The 18,782-nt window shown below is 43.1% G+C and overlaps 1 long non-coding RNA gene across 3 annotated transcripts in view; it reads right to left on the bottom strand.

Moving 5' to 3' along the window:
* LOC104652192 (uncharacterized) overlaps positions 1–18,782 on the bottom strand; it is a 389,537-nt gene that overhangs the window by 343,842 nt on the left and 26,913 nt on the right. For all 3 annotated transcript variants that reach the window (XR_012518094.1, XR_012518095.1, XR_012518096.1), the window contains exon 3: positions 204–297. This is a non-coding gene — a long non-coding RNA (uncharacterized LOC104652192). The remainder of the gene's footprint in view (positions 1–203; positions 298–18,782) is intronic.

The following is an 18,782-nucleotide window of genomic DNA, read 5'->3' as shown; positions in this document are numbered from 1 at the left end:
CAAGCACAGGCACATGTGTACATGGCTTGGCAGGTTTGCTCCATCCTGAAAGTAGGGAAAAGGGCCTCCAGCCATCCTGGCTAGCTTGGAGACAGTCTGCTCAGATCCCCTCATTATCTGATTCTCCCTGCACTCATCAAGCAGCCTTCTCATAATAATTTGGCTCCCGTGCAGATATTCCTACCAGGAGGGAACAAACTGACCTGTGAGCAGGAGTCTTCTGGTCCCATTGGCAGTAATTCTGCATGGAAATTAATAAATCAGCATTCTCTTGGAAATTTGATTTGCATATCCAACCTGCAGAGTCAAAAAAAATTTTTACTGCACTAACAGAAAAAGTTATATTAGTGTGTTAGTTAAGGCCTTTTGGGTCAGTGAAACCCACTCTATCTAGCATTAACAAAATGTAAAAAAAAAAATATTATAAGATGGTAGTTGTATGCCACGGAACTCAAGGGGAGAAAGGGCTGTTGGGACTGAAAACCAGAAATTGGAAAGCCATCAGGATTGAAGCCTCTGCCTTCACTGTTGGTCTGTACTAGGAGAAACTGTTTCTCTACTCCAAATGGGTTTTCCACACCAAGCAATAATCCAATTCTATATGGACACCAACTGGGTGCCCTAAAATTCAATTCAATTCTGACACTAACTAGCCAGAGTTATTGCAGACCCCACAGATTAGTGGCTTAGTCCCATAATACTGCCTCTCATTTCAGATGCCAATTGCAAGCAGTTGGTCCCCAGGTTATTCACACTTCTTTCTGACTTGTCCACAACCCTCTCCTCAGGTTTAATAATTTGCTACAATGGTTCACAGAATGCAGGGGAGAACTTTACTTATGTTTCCTGTCTTATTATAAAAAACACAAATGAACAGCCAGGTAAAGAGGTACAGAGTAAGCGCCAGCAGGGTCCGGAGTGAATGAGCTTCTGAACTGCTGGGGTCAGGGTATGACTTCATGCTGGCGCATAGATGTGTTTACCAACCAGGAAGCTCTCCAACCCCGTCATTGAGGGTCATTATGGAGGTTCCATTTCATAGGCATGAATGATTAAATCACTGGCCACTGCTGATTGAACTCAATCTCCATCTCCATCCCTTCTCCCCCTCCCACAGGTCAGCAGGTGGGGCTGGAAGTTCCAATCTTCTAATCATCTGGCTGGTTCCTCTGGTAATCAGCCTCCACCCTCCAAGAATCACTCCATTCACATAAACTCAGGTATGATTGCAAGAGGCTTATTAAAATGACAAAAGATGTTTCTCTCACATCTATCATTCAGGAAATTCCAAGGATTTTAGAAATTCTGTGCCAGGAACCAGGGACAAAAGCCAAATATTATAACAAAACATATTCCTCTGACCCCCTATGCTCAAGAAGTTACAAAGGTTTTAGAAGCTCTGTGCCAGAAACCAGAGACAAAGACCAAATATATATTTCTAATTATATTACAGCATCACAGTCCGCATCTCACACTACTGCTGATGCTCTCCTCTCCCACTCTCAGGCTGCATGCACACTCCTTTCTGTTTCTCTCTTCACATCTGTTTCTCTGGTGCACACATGCTCTCTCTTCCTCCCTTTCTCTCTCTCCAGATCTACTCTACTTCTCAGATATGCAGCTTCAGAAAGCTGCTTCTCACCTGCCTCAGTCCCTGCACCCAAGATGAACATCCATGAATCCGAATTCTACAGTCTCACAAAGAAAATCTGATTGGCCCAATTTGGGTCGAGTATCCAGCCCTGATCAAATTATCTGTGGCTGGTGGAGGGAGCTGGGAGTAGGAGGACAGAGTAGGCCCAGCTCCACGAAGTTTGAGAACAACTTCTAGAAGAAGAAGGAAGACTATGGATGGAGTAAATATCCCCAGAATTGTCACGGGTCCACAAACTCTGAGAGTCAGAGGTGTTTCTAAATTTAGAAATTTTTTGGATTCTAGAATATGGTCTTGTGCCTCATATAACATCATCCCCCAGAGGAGTCTAGGGCAGTTTCCCATAATCATATACACCAATCTTTATGCAATGAAAACATGAACATTTGTGCAAAATAGGAAATAAGTATTATGTGTAGTTTCACATGAGTTCAAATTGGATTTGCCTCCAAAGGTTATAAAAATGCTTTTGGCTTTTATTGTTTCTGGATTTCGAAGTTGCAGTTGAAGGATTTAGGCTGAGGACCACGCTGCCACGCTATCAAGGCGCTTCCTTAAGAGGTTCCCTAGGTCTCTGCTCCTCCAAGTGTGGCCTCTGGACCAGCAGCATCAAGGTCACCTGGCAGCGGCAGGGGGCGGGGGGGTGCAGTTGTTAGAAATACTGAATCTCAGGATCCATCCCAGATATGCTGAATCAGAATCTGCATTTTAAAAAATGCCCAGGCACTTCGTGTGCTTATTAAACTTTGCAAAACCATGCTCTAAGTGACAGCCAGCATCCCTAAGTCCCTGGTCTTTGTACACATGAATTGCAACACACAGGTATACAATCATCCCTTCTTATGAGTTTTTTGAAAATAGCTCCAACCATAATTTTTACAATAACCTTAACTCCAGATCTGTGCCATAACACTCACCACCCTGCTCAACAGATGCAGTCTCTCTAGCCACCACAAAACATCATTTAACAATTCTTCCTGTATTGGTATTTAAGCTTACACACCTGGGTAGAGGCTTCTTTTTATGAAACTATGTGTATCAGAGTACATTTGTATAATCCTTCATAAAAATGGATCAAATAGGCCAGATGCAATGTCTCATGCCTGTAATCCAGCACTGTGGGAGGCCGAGGCAGATGGATTGCCTGAGGCCAGGAGTTTGAGACCAGCCTGGTAAAAATGTGGTAAAACCAACGTAGTAAAACCCCGAAAACCCCGTCTCTACTAAAAATACAAAAATTAGCTGGGCATGGTGAGGTGCCTGCAATCTCAGCTACTCAGGAAGCTGAAGAGGGAGAATCGCTTGAACCCGGGAGGCGGAGGTTGCAGTGAGCCGAGATTGCGCCATTGCACTCCAGCCTGGGCAACAAGAGCAAGACTCTGCCAAGAAAAAAAAAGGATCAAATAAGATGTAGAGTGGCTGGGACTACAACTAAGAAAGTATCTAATAAAGAGTGCAAGCAAGTGAAATGTGAGCAGTGGCCCAAGCATCAGCTCTCTTTGCCCTTTGCGTAAAGAGTAGAACTTTTAGAAGGGCTAACAATATAGAGCCCCTCCCCAGAATGCATTTGTAATTCAGTGAGTCTTTTGACCTAACACCTTTTACCTTGCATTCTGTTGTTTTGGAGTTCATAAGGGTAAGAAGAAAGGAGTAAGTAGATAGCGAGGGTTTTCTCAAGTAACAGGTTTATTCATTGAATTTACTTTCTAAAGTTTTTTTGGGAGTAGAAGAACCCTTCAAAATCCCCCCAAAAAATATCAAAGTTATAAGCACAGAAGCACCTCTCAGACTGTTATTGCTTCCTGCCTGCTAGTAGCAGCAAGAAGAAAATAATTTAAAAAACAACAGTGACACTGGCAGCTTTTAGGAAATTTCAGCCACTGTGCATAAAACTCTGAGAATCTGCAGAAAGTAGGTGATTCTTTTTCAGCAAACTAACATCCATAAGCAGAAGCTGACCAAGCAACAGCAGTCAGGTGCATTCCATGGGATGCCTCTCTACCCAGAGTCCCCTCTGGCAGAGTGTGTTCTCTCCGCACCAAAGGGCTGGTCCGCCAAGACTGCCCTCAAACCAGAGCTGCAGTGGGTTCCTCATGCTCACACCCCATGCTTCACATTTCTACCAGTTCTATCACCCAGAATATCAGTTAGCTCTTCCTCTTATCTCTCCTCTGATCAGATCCCCACCACCATCCCCCCAAATATCCCCAACCATTTCACTTGGGACTTTTTGAATCTAACTCCCTCCCTCCCCAAATCTCTGAAGAATGTTCCCTCTGTTTTATCCTTGAGCTAAAAACAGTGTATTCCCTGCTATGGGTAAAACTTGTTCCCTGAAAAAAATATATTGAAGTCCCAACCCCAGTACCTTAGAATGTGATCTTATTTGGAAATAGGGCCATTGTCGGTGTAATTAGTTAAGATGAGGTCATACTGGAGCAGCATGTGTCTCTAATCCAATATGACTGGTGTCCTTATAAGACGGCCACATGATGACACAGACCTAGAGTTCCATGCGATAACACAGGCAGAGAGTAAGGTGATGCTTCCACAAGCCAAAGAACGCTAAAGCTTGCCCGCAAACCACCAGAAACTAGAAACAGGCACAAGGATTTCCCTAGGTTTCACAGGAAGCATGGTCCTGCCAGCACCTTCCTTACTGGTAGAGGGTCTTGACTGCAAGCCGTCCAGGTTCTTGGCATTTTGAACAAAGAATTGGATAAAACAGCAAAGCAACGAAACAATGAAACAACGAAGGAATGAAAGCAGGGATTGATTGAAAGTTAAAGTACACTCCACAGGGTGGGAGCAGCATAAGCCGGCTCATGGGCTGGGATACAGAAACTTCTCCAGTTCAAATACTCCCTAGAGGTTTCCCATTGGCCACTTGGAGCTCACCTCATGTAAATGAAATGCTGGCCCCCAGTCAGAGGCTGAAGTGAAGTTGCAAACTTGCACTTCTATGCAAACAAAGACTTTGCCTGCAATCAGTCTGATTGGTTGTGGACAGCAGCCAGAGGCTGTAGTGAAGTTACAAAGTTACACTCCTATGCAAACAAAGTTACACTCCTCTGCAAATTAAGGTACTTTCAATTTCCCATCTGCCACACGAAAAGGTGGGGATTTGCAAAGGAAATAGCCTCTGGTCCTTTTGTTACTTAGGCATGGAAAGTTAGGGTTTCCCTTTCAATTTAGTTACAGGAAGTCTGCGAGGAATGGCCTTAGGTCCCCTGCCTTCAGACCTTATTCTCCTGCCTCACCCTGATTTCTGACTGTAAGACAGAAATTCCAGTTGTTTTAAGTCACCCAGTTTGTGGTACTTGGTTGTGGCAGCCCTGGGAAATTAACACAGCTCCTGAAGACACTGGCCCTCCACCAACCCTTGTTTCAGGAGGTGCCTTATGATCCCACTCCCCATATTCCTAGACTCAGTGGCCATCAGTCCTTGTCTCTGCCCAATTAAGCGAAAAGATATGATGGAACTTCACTCCACTCTTCCATAATCCTTTGCTTTAAGTTTACAGCATCTCCCCATTATCCTTCCACTTCGCTCCTATCTGTCATTACCTGGTTGCCTCAAGTGATCTCAACATGGCCAAACCCAAACTCCTCATTTATCCTGTCCAACAGCCCATTCCTACCCAAACCTGTTTTCTTGCATTTCCTATCGCAATCACTACCACCACCAACTGCCCTGTCTTTCAGAAAACCTGAAAGTCAACCTTAGCTCCTTCCCATTCCTTACTCTCAAATCCAACCAAACACCAGCAAGTGCCAGTTTTACTGCTTATTCTTCACCCCACTATTCTTATCCATGCCCGTGTCTTCACTGCTAGTTCTGGCTAACTCACCCAGAATTATTTCGGCAACCTCTTAAGTGAACTGCCACCTCTAGTATTATCGCCCTTAAGACCATCCTTCACAATGCATCCAAAGTAACCAAGTTATGTCATTCCCCTACTTTATAATACAATAAAATAAATATTTTTTTAAAAAACCTCTGTACTCCCAATTCCCTACAACAAAGATTTCTCAGGGTGCACAAGATTCAGGCATATCTGTATCCCCTAAAATTATCTGCTAAATGTTGAATGTATGTTAATTTTGCTAGGAAGAAGGTCCATAGCTTCTGTTAGTTTTTCACAGGAATCTATGATCCTATAAGGATTAATCTCCTGGTAAATCCAAACTATTTCTAGTTTCCCGTGCCTTGTTTGTGCTTGTAACATTTCCTCTGCTGAGATTTCTTTTGCAAATTTACTGTATTAAATGTCTGCCACATACTAGATCATGTGCCGGGGTGGTAGGGATACCACAGTGAACAGACCAACAGAGCTCTTCTCCCCACTTGGCATCTGGCTTTTGCCCATCCTTCAAGTCTTAGCTCAAGTCTCAGCCCTTCGAGGAAGGCTGAGTTATACCCTTCAACTTTTACCTTTTGACACCTAGTAATACTTTCTACCATTTTATAATAAAAGTATCTGTTTATGTATCTTCTTCCCTACTATAAGCATCACGTGGGCTGAGGCTAACTATGTATTCTCAGAGCCTAATACAGCTCCTGGTTCACAATAAGGGTTCGATAAACATTGGTTGAAAAAAGAAAAAGTCCAAGATTGGGGTTTTTTTCCCCATGAAATGGAAACAAATGGTTTATTCCCTACTGAATTCACTAGACTACTGGGGAAGGCATAACAGGATAAAGGCTAAAATAAGATTCTATTCAGAATCAAGAGGAAGTTCATAGTTAGATGATTTATCCTTCTACAAATCACTGAGATCTGAGTCAACAGAAAAATGTTAAGGATGATGGCCCTGCTAGTAACTGTGAGTATCTGCAAAATGAGCTTTCTTCTGTGACCTGGCATTGGAAAAGGACCAAAGTCCCATGTTTCCACAAGGTGCATCTGGAATGCCGTCTGGGATTCTTCAGAGTATGTCATTCCAGTTCTGTGGAGCAAGACATTTGAGGGTGTGACCTCTGCTTCCTCTTAAGTCTCATGTGCTTCAGAAGCTTCATCCCCTACAGCAGGTGGCAATGTTCTTTAGTGGTGTGGAGCCTAAGGCTGAAAACATTTGTCAGGCTGCTTTTCCTTTGTGCATTTCCTGGCACTCCATTTTTCTCCCCGGTGATAGCCGTACACCACCTCAGAGAAGATTAGGGTTGGTGTGGCTGGATTACAAAGAGAAATGCTCAGTGCTTGGTTTTTGACTTTCAAAATGGGTTTGTGAAATAGTTCAGTAGTAATAGTGGTGCAAAAAAATGCAATTTTCCAAATAAGCTATTTGAGAAAAACGGGGAGAAAGAGAACATATTGAAATTCAAAGGCAAACCTTGAAGTGACTAGGACATGATATTCGTTCATTTAAAACAATGAGCATCGTCTACTAAAATTATTAAACAAATCTAATCAAGCTTTTAAAATTAATTTTCAGTTTACAGAAAATACAAGGGCTGCATATGTGTTTTTTAAAGTTAAATAACAACATAAAGAAATGGTCAGACAAATCAAGTGAGACATTCTACATTACAATTGGCCTGGCTCCTGATGATATAATTTTTTTTTTTTTTTTTTTTTTTTTTTTTGAGACAGAGTTTCGCTCTTGTTGCCCAGGCTGGAGTGCAATGGTGAATTCTCAGCTCACTGCAACCTCCACCTCCTGGGTTCAAGCGATTCTCCTGTCTCAGCCTCCCAAGTAGCTGGGATTACAGGCATGTGCCACCATGCCTGGCTAATTTTTTGTATTTTTAGTAGAGAGAGGGTTTCACCATGTTGGCCAGGATGGTCTCCATCTCTTGACCTGGTGATCCACCCACCTCGGCCTCCCAAAGTGCTGGGATTACAGGCATGAGCCACCGTGCCTGGCCGATATAATGTTTAAAAACATAAATGGGACTGTTTTAGAATGAAAGAGACTAAAAATCAGACTACTAAATGCAATGTATGAACTCTGATTAAATTCTGGTTCTAAAGTACCAATTTAAAAATTCATGTTGGAGACAATTGGGGAAATATGAATACACAATTTAAATTAGATGATATTAGCCAATTACTATTAATTTCCTTAGGTTCACGTGATAATAGTATTATTATGTAAAAGAATGTTGTATTCCTAAGAGATGCATACTGAAGTGTTTAAGAATGAAAAGTCAACAATTTACTTTGAAGTGGTTCACATATATCTTATTAAAGTAAACAGGACAAAATGTTAACAATTGTTTAATCAAGATTAAGTGAATATGAGTGCTATGGCTCCGTTCTTTTGATTTTTCTGTATTCTTGAAAATTTCTACAATAAACAGTTTTTTAAATAGCTTGAAGCCAAGCTTGGTGGCATGTACCTATAGTCTCAGCTATTCAGGAGCCTGAGGCAGGAGGACCACTTGAGCCCAGGCTCAAGGTTATAGTGAATTATGATTGTACCACTGCACTTCAGCCTAGGTGACAGAGCAAGACCCTGTCTCAAATAAAAATATTAAATAATAATAAAATAAAAATTTAAAATAGCTTGAAATGAGAACAGATGACGATCAAAAGTAATCTCAAAGGTGAGTACTGGAGTTGCCATGAGTGACAGAGGAGGGGCATGAGAAGGGAAGTCAGCAGAGCCTCCAAGAATAGAGTGGCATGTGATGATGAGAGTCAGCTACAAGAGATTGCCCCACCTGGGCCCAGGTGAGCGTGGTCAGTAGGCAGCACCAGGGATCATCCAGTGCCCAGAATTCAACGAACACTTACTATTTGGACTGATGAGTCCTTTGCTGCACTCATTGTCCCTGAGTGAGGACATCCCACCAACAGCTGCCTCTGGGTAGCCATCCATGGTCCAGCAGGACCAATGCCCATCCATGCTTCAAAATTTTCTTAGCCAAAGAGATGTACGCTCAGAGAAAAGCCCAAATTATGATGGCTTGGGACACCATAGTCCTACCAAAAGAAGGATGGGGACCAACCTAGCATCCTCCCTCCACTGCCTATACTTGGATAAGACCAAATGGAACTACTCTGAGATTTTTCCTGGAGTCAAGATTAGTTAAAACCCAGACACATGGCAAGCACCTTTCTGAAGAAAACTAGCACAGGTGTGGTTCAAGAAACTTGTCACTTCCAACCAAACTCGTCTTTGGTTCCCAAAAGTCTGGGGCAACAATAAAAGAAGCTCTGGAAGAAGCAGAAACCACTGAGAGTGCAGCCACTCCAGCGTAGACATTGATTAGACAAACTTCCACACAGATAAGTCATGTTCCATCCATTTCAAGGCTCTCTTGCTTCCTCTTTTCTCAATGTCTTTTTATTTTCTGAAAATGTGACTAAGTCCAAAAGACAGAATGTAATAATGATGGTTTCATCCATTCTCCAAGTCCCTCATAAGTGTCATCATCTAGCCAAAAGTAAGAAGCCTGTTGTTCCTACATATTGGCAATTAATAGCTCTGCTTGGAAAAAACATTATAAATTAAATAAGATTGATGAATTGATTATTGTGAGAATAAACAGCATAATAACAAATATACCTAACCCAAAGGTTGCTGCCCCTTACCAGCCAATAGCTACAATTAGGCTTGCATTCACATTACCAGTCTACTTTCTCCCTTTCAGTGACTTTTCCCTCAAGAAGCCAAATCACCTTCCTGAAACCTGGTTCTGTCAGACACCCCAAACTATCAGCTTCTTTTTTTTTTTTTTCTTTCTGAGACAAAGTCTTGCTCTGTTGCCCAGGCTGGAGTGCAGTGGCAGGATCTCAGATCACTGCAACCTCTGCCTCTCGGGTTCAAGCAATTCTCCTGCCTCAGCCTCCTGAGTAGCTGGGATTACAAGTGTGCACCACCCCACCCGGCTAATATTTGTATTTTTAGTAGAGACGAGGTTTCACCATGTTGGCCAGGCTGGTCTCAAACTCCTGACCTTGTGATCCACCCATCTCCACCTCCCAAAGTGCTGCCATTACAAGCATGAGGCATCACACCCAGCCACTATCAGCTTCTTAAGCATTCTTGCTCAGGACTTCCTTGGTCCCATGTAAGTCATCAGATACAACTAAATGCATGGGAGGAAGGATGTTGCCAAATCCACATATCAGATGGAGTCTCACTCAGCTCCTGCCCAGCTGACATCTCTATGGCCACACCGCCTTGAACATGCCTGGTCTCGTCTGATTCTCCAGATACAGATACACAATACATTTTATTTTTTATTTAAGAAAGTTACTTTACAGCTATAAGCAGCACCTGAACAAGGAAGTGTATGTATCCACTCAGCCTCTCACTTTATAGTGGTTTCTGAGATAAAATATTGTTTTTTTCTATCTACTGTTTAAAAGTTTCTGAAGACTTTCTCTGTCTGAAAAGAAGCAGGCATGAATAATCCTTGGAGACACTGTGCTAAGTGAAATCAGCGAGACATAAAGGGACAAATATTGTATGGTTCCACTTACATGATGTACCTAAAGTGGTTAAATTCCTAGAGACAGAAAACAGAATGGTGGTTGCCAAGGGCTGGAGGAAGGAGGAAATGGGGAGTTATTGTTTAATGGGTAGTTTCAGTTCGGCAAGATGAAAATGTTCTAGAGATGGATAGTGGTATTGATTGCACAACAGCGTGAATGTACTTAATGCCACTGAAGTGTATACTTAAAAATGGTTACATATGAACCAGTGGTCCCACTACTTGGCATTTATCCAAAGGAAAGGAAATCAGTATATCGAAGAGACATCTGCACCCCCATGTTGCTAGCATCACTACTCACATTAGCCAAGATATGATATCAATCTAGGTGTCCAATAACAGATGAATGGATTTTTCAGTGTGGCACATATACACAGTGGAACACTACTCAGCCATAAAAAGAATGAATTCCTGTCATTCATGGCAACATGGATGGAAGTGGGCACTATATTAAGTGAAATAAGCCAGGAAGGGAAAGTTAAATACCACAATTCTCACTCATATGTGGAAGCTGAAAAAAAAAACTTGGTATTAGAAGTAAAAAGTAGAACAGAGGATACTTGAGATTAGGAAGGGTAGTAGGGGCAGGCAGGGGGATGTTTGTTAAAGATACAAAATGACAGCTAAATAGGAAGAATATGTTGCAGTGCTCTGTAGCATGTAGGAGGACAATAGTTCACAATGAGAGAGAGACTCAAATAGCTAGAAGGATATTGAATGTTCCCAACACAAAGAAATGATAAATGTTTGTGGTGGACATCTATGCCAGTTACCCTGATCTGATCACTATATATCTTATGTATCAAAATATCACTATGTATCCCATAAAATATGTACAATTATGTGTCAATTTTAAAAATACAATTTTAAATAGTATTTTGAAATAAAACATTTTTTTAAGTTTTAATGCTAAGTTTTATATTCTTATATATTACCACTATGAAATGAATATATAAGTAATAAAAAAAATGTATGGATGACCCTGAAAAAAAAAAAAGGAAGAAGAAGTAGCTGAAGCAGATGCAGAGGTGCTGTGAGTTGAGTTGGGGTGAGTTCAGCCTCAGAAAGCCAGAGAGGAGGGATTGGCCTGGAATACTGAAGATGTTCTATCCACAGATGAGGCTAAGTTGAGTGTGAAGAAGGCTGGGAAAAAGAAAAAGTTTTGTTTGTTTGTTTGTTTGTTTTGTTCTGTTCTGTTTTGTTTTTGGCATGGCACATAGTAATAATTATCCCTCACAAGAATGTAGCATTTTAGTTTTCAAAACACTTCCAAGAGTGATCTAACTTGCTGTCATGACAAGCAAGGGCATGACAAGCAACCCCTTGTGAAGAGCAGGGGCTCAGACACCAGAGTCACTGAACGGGGAAAGCCATTCCTTACCAAGGCAAGCTCATAGCCTCCTCGGGAAACTGACAGCCCGTGTTGTGAGTAAGAACACTGCAGCTCAGAGAGGTGGACTGACTTGCCCCAAATCCCACAGTTACTGACTAGCAGAGACCTGATCCTAAGTCTCTTGACTCGCAACCCACTTCTCTTTCCACAACCAGGTATGAATTAAAACAGAATGAAACTGAAAAAGTCAAACATAATTCCCAACTGCATCGAAGAATGAAAGGATCCCTATTGTATACTAAAACTCAAAAGACAGAAGTATATAATTTGGGGATATATTTTTAACTGTACACAATCTTCCCACCCCCAGCTCTGAGTAGGAAAGCGGGTTAAAACAGAATCTGGGGTGAGAAGTCATCTGACTCAGCCATGATGTGGTGAAGAATCTGTAAGCAAACACCCTGCATTTATTTCAAGTACTGTGTCTCATTCTGCCAGCCCTGGCAGCTAGCCCACTGCTTGTGCTTCAGGGGCCCTCCTTTGGAGACGTGCTCAGAGCCCTATTTTAGGGGGACAGAAGTAGCCTAAAACATGTGGTCATTAACCTAGAATTTTAAAGAACACACATACACACACACACACACACACACACACACACACACACATACATACACACACACACGAGGACACAGCAAGCTGTCTGGTAAGCTGGGGGTTAAGAATCCAAATATGTGTTCGAGGCCTCTCTGACACAGGCAGCCTTATCCACAGAACTTCATCCCTGTGTTTTGGCCTGTTCCAAGAAGAGCCAGCAAAGTTGCCCACAAGGGAAACCACGTGGCCTGAGAGGTGAACCAGGGACAGCCTCTGAAGAGCCAAGGATTTATCTGAACAGCCAAATGTCCACTGACAGACAGGTCTGAGTGTGCTAGAGAAACTCATTCCACAGCTCAGATGAAAAACGTATTGCGGAATTCACCCACAAGGGGAAGTGAGTTAATGACTGGGGCGTTTCACCTTCTGCCTAGATGCGTCATAAAATCAACTTGTAAAGCCTGGCTCAGAAAATACATTTACACTCACCCAGATGTGGTTCCGTATAGGGCTATGAAACATTTCAAAGGGTGAACACTCACAGAGGAGTGAGTTCTTAGACTTTCTCTGTGCTGGGACTAGGGCCAATGGCCTGAGCCTGACAGCCCATCCAGGCTGTGGTCAAATTCGCTGACAAGCAGCCCAAACCTGCCCAGAGCATCTGCGCACATCTGGGATTGTGACTCATCTGCCGCTCTTTCCCCCAGTGCTATTTGCTCCTGCAGGCCTGAGCATGTAAGCCCCATGGTGCCCAGGCCCCAGCACCCAGGCTTGTCCCTCCACCCAAGCGCCCAGCACGACTTGTCCTTGTCTCCAACACTGCCTTCCCCTCCCATGTAGACTCGGTCTGCTTTCCCAGCTCCAGGTTCTGGGAAAATCATGCCTAGACCCTCTTGGACCCAGCCTGAGCTAACATAAGAGGTTCCCAGGCTGAAACAGATACACAATGGTGTCTGTTCTGGCCCTTTAAATTTAGCAGATCCACAATCCTATCATGCCCAGCTGGCCCACCAGAGTGAGCCACAGGCAGCACATGTTCTAGACCAATCCTGTTTATCCTGGACCTACTATTTTTGCACTCACCTCCCTGGTTCTCAAATTCCTGGCTCCATATCCCAGCTGCCATAGCTCCTTTGGCCCCTTCATTTTGGTGGCCCTTTAGGCTTCCTTTTTTAGACCACAGCTGTCACATGTTTCTGACTCAACTTGCTTCTGCCATGCTAGCGTCACCCTTGGTCTCAGGTGAGTACTCCGTGATTCAGCCCGAGGCCCTCCACACCCCCCTCTCCCCTGAGATCACTCCCAGAAGAAGCAGAGGGTAAGGCACCTGTTCTTGGGGTCCCTGCCTGGCTTCTCACCTTCAGCCTTGCCTTGTCTTTTGATTCCAGCAGCTGGGCTTCCCTGGCCATGCCCCTGGGCATTGGCCTCAACTTGGGTCCTGATCCTCAGAGCCCCTCACTCACTTGGGACAGCTCCGTCCTGGACTCTGTTTCTGATTTCATGCTGGCCTTGCCCTAGTTATACCAACTCACTCCTCTCACTATCTCATTGAGGTCAGAGTGGAGGAGGCTCTCAGGCTTCTAAAGGGAGGGGGGCAACACTGCCTCAGATGGAGCCCTGATGGGGCACAGAGCCTGTGGGGAGTCTCACAGCTACCTGGGAATCTTTCTGTCCCTGGATGTAGTGATTATTTATGAGGAAAAGCCTGGAGGGACAGCACAAGTCAAAGCACTTGAGGACTCCCTCAGTTGTATGTGGGAAGAGGATGCTGCTACAGATATCTCAGACAAGCATTCAGTTTTAAAACCTCAGAACTCGGAGCAGCTGAGGAGCAGAGGCAGCCCTCTGGTCCCATATGGCTCACATCCTCTTTTTTGTCCTCCTGACTTCAAGTGTGGCTTTAGCAACATGTCTGTCAAGGATGTTCTACCTCCAGCCCTTCCAGCAGTGAACAAACGAGTCATCCCAAAGTTCCCCATTCCCGATGTCTCCATTCCCTCCTCTCAGGAGCAGAAACAAGGACCTGCTCCCCTCCTCCTCCTCTCCAGGCCTCATCACCCCCTTCCCTGGGAGCCAAGGCACTCAAAAACCATCTTCCCCTAAAAGCTTAGGGACTCGCTTGGTTTTCTTTTCCAGAAGCCCTAACAATAGCAGCTTTGCTTAATGAGAACGCCCCATGGTGAAATGGTGAGGACCAAGACTCTGGTACCTGGTCCACAGGGTAATTCCAGCTCTGCTTGTTGCTAGTGATGTGAACTTAGACATGTGATGGGACTTCTCTACAGTGTTTCCTCATCTCTGAGGTTGGAATCCTAATGGTCCCCACCCCACTGCACTGCTGTGAGCCATATACACATGAATTAATGTAAAAATGGTACCTCAGTGTAATAAGTGCCCTGATACACAAGCTCTCATTTAATGATTATTCACTGTATGTCAGGCCTTACTCTAAATACCTTACTTCCAATAATTCATTTTTCCTAAGTAAGTAAAACAGAGACAGAAGGATCACTTTACAATTCTAATTTAAATTATTATTAATATTTATTGTGCAAATTCCATCAACAGGAGTTGAAATACATTGTCAAAATTCATCATGATATTTGCTACTTGAAAGAATCAAACTGTTTTTATTTTTTTACATGCTCTCTCTCCTAGCCTTGTGAGGTTTATGCATAATAAGTATTCAAATCTGGTCAAAAAATAAACTTAAGTTGTAAAAGGCTAGAGAATTTCCCTATCTGAATATACAAACCCAGTGTGTAAAGGCGACAAAAATGAAGCACACAAGAAACTCCCAATAGTGCTCCTCAGATGGACACAGATCTGTATCACAGTATGACATAGTACAGACACAATTCTGTAGGTATCTTTTTTTTTTTTAGAAATAGCTTCTCACTGTGTCACTTAAGCTGGAGTGCAGTTGCACTATCAAAGCTCACTGCTCACTGCAGCCTTAAACTCCTGTCAAGTGATCCTCCCACCTAGACTGCTGAATAGCTAATACTACAGCTGTGCACCACCACACTCGGCTAATTTTTTAATCTTTTTATAGAAATGGGGTCTCACTATGTTGCCCAGGCTAATCTCAAATTCCTGGCCTCAGGCAATCCTCTCATCCTGGCCTTCCAAAGTGCTAGGATTACAGGAGTGAGCCATCATGCCCAGCCCTGTTATCTTTTGACTTAATAATAAATCATAAACAGTTTCCATGTTGCTGTATAGCCTTTGAAATTATCATTTCAGTGACTGTAAAAGAACCCATTTAGTTGAATTATCATAATTGAACTGACATCATTATTGAATATTGGTAGGGATTTTTGCTATTACAAATGATTTTGTAGTAAACTCTTAGCACAAATGACTTTTTTTTTTTCCTTTCAGATTATTTCTTAGACCAATTCTCAGAGATGGGGTTATTGAGCCAAAAAAGCAAACTATGGCTTTCCAAAGCTCTCATTGTCCCCATCACCTCATGCATCCCTGAGATGCAGTCAGCAGAGGATTCTATTTGAGGGACTAAACACTCCCAGGGAAAGCAGGAAGAAGGAGATGGGAACTAACATTAGCTATTGAGCACGCCAGGCATTGTCCTGCAGGCTTCAAAGTGAATCTTGGATGCGCTGCCGATCTGACCTGCCCAGATTTGTCATCATTGTTATTGTTTTGGCCGCTTATGATGATGTTTGCCCAGCAGGATTTTAGAAGCTTTGTTCACTCGATCTCATCTAATCCTTATGATAGTGCCCTAAGGAATATATTAGTAACCCTATTTTACAACAGAGGAAACAGGAACCTGGGGAGATTAAGCGAAGGCCTCAGAGACCATGAATAGAAGAGGCTGGAGACCTACTCTGGTTCAAGAGTATGCTCTTTCTGCTCTGCGACGCTATGCTTCAGTCCTTCCCCACTCCCAGCTCCATGAGTGCAGACTGGGATTTTTGCTCTTTGCTCTGTGTGAAGGGAGTGAAGGCAAGACATATGCGCCTAGGGGGAAGGTCCATCTGCAGGACTACCCTGAAGAAAACGGGACATTTCTGGCCCTCAGCCTACGAACAATTCCCCTTTTATTTCTTGCTGGTGAAAAGCATAAATTAAAGATGACTTTGCTTTATATACACACATGCATACAAGCACAGACACAGACACACATACACACACACTCCAAGAAGAGGGCCCTCTGTAAATAAAAGACCTGCCACCTAGCAAATATGCTAACCAAGGACTTACCAAATGTCCTTTGATGCCAAGTTTTTTTCAGAAAAGTTATTACTCAACCTGGGTCCATGGACTGAGATTATTCTTATGTTAAAATAGTTTTCTCATGGAATTATTTGATCTGGCCCAACATCTACCAACTTTGCACACATTTCAATATCTCAAAGCATCAAACCTCAGTCTATATTAATTCCAGCCTTTTTTTTCCGACTAAAGGGACCTGGATTATTTTCCCTACATGTTTTAAAATACTGTCTCCCAAACACTGAATTCATAAAATTCCAGGTGATGCCTCTGGGCCAGTGACATCCTGGCTATCTTAGCTAAGACTACAAAGAAACAGGGTGGAACTGAGACTATAGCTAGAGAGCGTTATGAAAGCACAGGGGCTGGCACCAAGAAACCCAGATTTAGTGAAATGAGTATGTTAGAGCCACTGCTGCATGTGGCAAGAGATCATCTCAATGGCTCCATGAACTGAGTTTTGCAACGTGTGGAACTATGTAGACTGTTTGTTTGTCAGGCTTCTTTCAGATGCAAGTGAAAGAAACCTGACTAGCTAATGCAGAGGTAGAACTTATTGGCCCCTCACTGAAAATTCTAGGGGTAGTCCTCAAGCATACCTGGGTTCAAGTGCTTAAATAATTATCATCAGGAATTTGACCCCACCTCTTTGCCCTCTTTCCAAAGTGGTGATGAGATGGCCACCAGTAGCTCCAAGCCTATTTCCTACAGAAATTTAAGCAGAAAGAAGAACATATTGCCTGATTGTCCCATTAAAAGTCCCAGAACTGACTCTCAATTGGACTAAATTGGCTCACGTGCCAAATATCCTCAGCCTGACCTCCAAATCTACTTTCTCCTCTTCTTGCAGCTCGGTAGCTGGGAGGTTGGCCACTCTCTACGCTTCTTCCAGCTCAGTAAGTGGGAGATTGGCTGTATCAATGGCTGCTTTCCTCCATGCCTTCCCTTGGATATTGTCAATATTAAGACCAGTGGGAGGCTGGAGGAAGCGAGAAGAATGAAGTCAGGATGTTCATTTCCTCCAGCTCCTTTTGCAAGGGTCCACATGAGTTGGCTGGGTCTCTCAGCCAATAGTCACAGGTCCCGCCTGCAGCTCTCTCCACACATCTTTTCTCTTTGAGTTCCAGTAATGGCTTCCCAGCTTTCCTCTGCAACCTAAAAGCAATACTATGCCCTACTATGTGCAGCCCCAGAAACTGCACTATCCTTTATGGTTTTGCTACATGTCACCTACACCTCCATGGAAGGGTTATTTAATAACTCAGTTTGAAAGTGTCATCTGTTTCCAAGATACTGACTGATAAAGCTAACATGTCCATCCCTAAGACAAATTAACGTGTCTCACTGGGTAGGCCTATCCCTGGAACAAAGGTCTGAAATTGGCTCCATCTGAACCACAGGTACTGAGAGTAGAGGTATGGTAGTCCCCTAAAGGGATAGACAAAAACAAGCTATGGTCACCACATTTATCAAAGTAGAGCTGAATGAATTCAAATCCACAGTATTAGGCCACCTAAGCATTCTTCAGAAGCAATAACTACATATAAATAAGGATGAATTTCAGAGACTAAACACATGCTGAAACAGCATTCAGGGTGTCTTTCATCTATGTACACTCAAATCAATGCCTTTTAAAGACCTGGTCACTCATTTTCTGAGCTCTAGGCCTGTTGACAACTCTCTTCTGAAACAAATTGAAATTTCTATCATCGATTCACTTTGAAATGTCATAAAGAAGCTTAGGCTTTGGCTGGCTAAGCAATATAGCTGGCCCTCTTGGCAGCTTAAATGAGCTGCCCCTGACAGCAAGACAGGAGACAAGGCATTATACATTGCCAAGAATGGACAGTTTGGAAGCTGCCTATTTGCAGGAATGACAAGGCTGAAATCATAACCACTTTGAAAAAAAATGACCTCAGCTGAAAAATAAACATAAAATGGGGCAATATCAACCTCATCACAGAGCTATAAATGCTCAGAAGAAAATCTGGCCTGATACCCCATGAAGTTGCTATATCTCAGCAGAAAATTCTTTTTGTGTGTGATTAACTCTGATTATAATGACTGACTGTCCCATGGATGAGCCACCTTGCAGGTAAAACTATGGACCACAACCCCAGTGAATGTCTGCATTTTTTTTCCATTACCCAGTAGTGAGGATCTTAGTTACCTTGTCCACCAAACCCATGTTTTGACAGAGCCCACACTGTATCTTTTTAACGGACATGATGACATTCAGTAACATGCTAAGGATACCTGGCTTTCCTCATCCGTTTTCTCAGTAAAGTCTCTGGTGCTGCTTTGGATGAAGTTCAGGATATGCTTTTGCCAGAGGGAGAAGCCTCCTGAGCCACTCATGCGCCTCTCTGACCCCGCTAATAACTCCTAACACAATTCCTTTGCAGTTCTCTTCACCAGTAAAGACACTTGGATATTAGCTCTTTGCGGAAGAGGGATCTAAAGGATTCATATGCCTCAGTGACTCTGGAGTCTAGGATATAAGGAAGTTTGGG

Source organism: Saimiri boliviensis, chromosome 6 (assembly GCF_048565385.1).
Source record: "Saimiri boliviensis isolate mSaiBol1 chromosome 6, mSaiBol1.pri, whole genome shotgun sequence".
Lineage (NCBI taxonomy): Eukaryota > Metazoa > Chordata > Mammalia > Primates > Cebidae > Saimiri > Saimiri boliviensis.
Note: the sequence above shows the minus strand (reverse complement) of the source record. Positions and strands in the feature narration are given on the sequence as shown.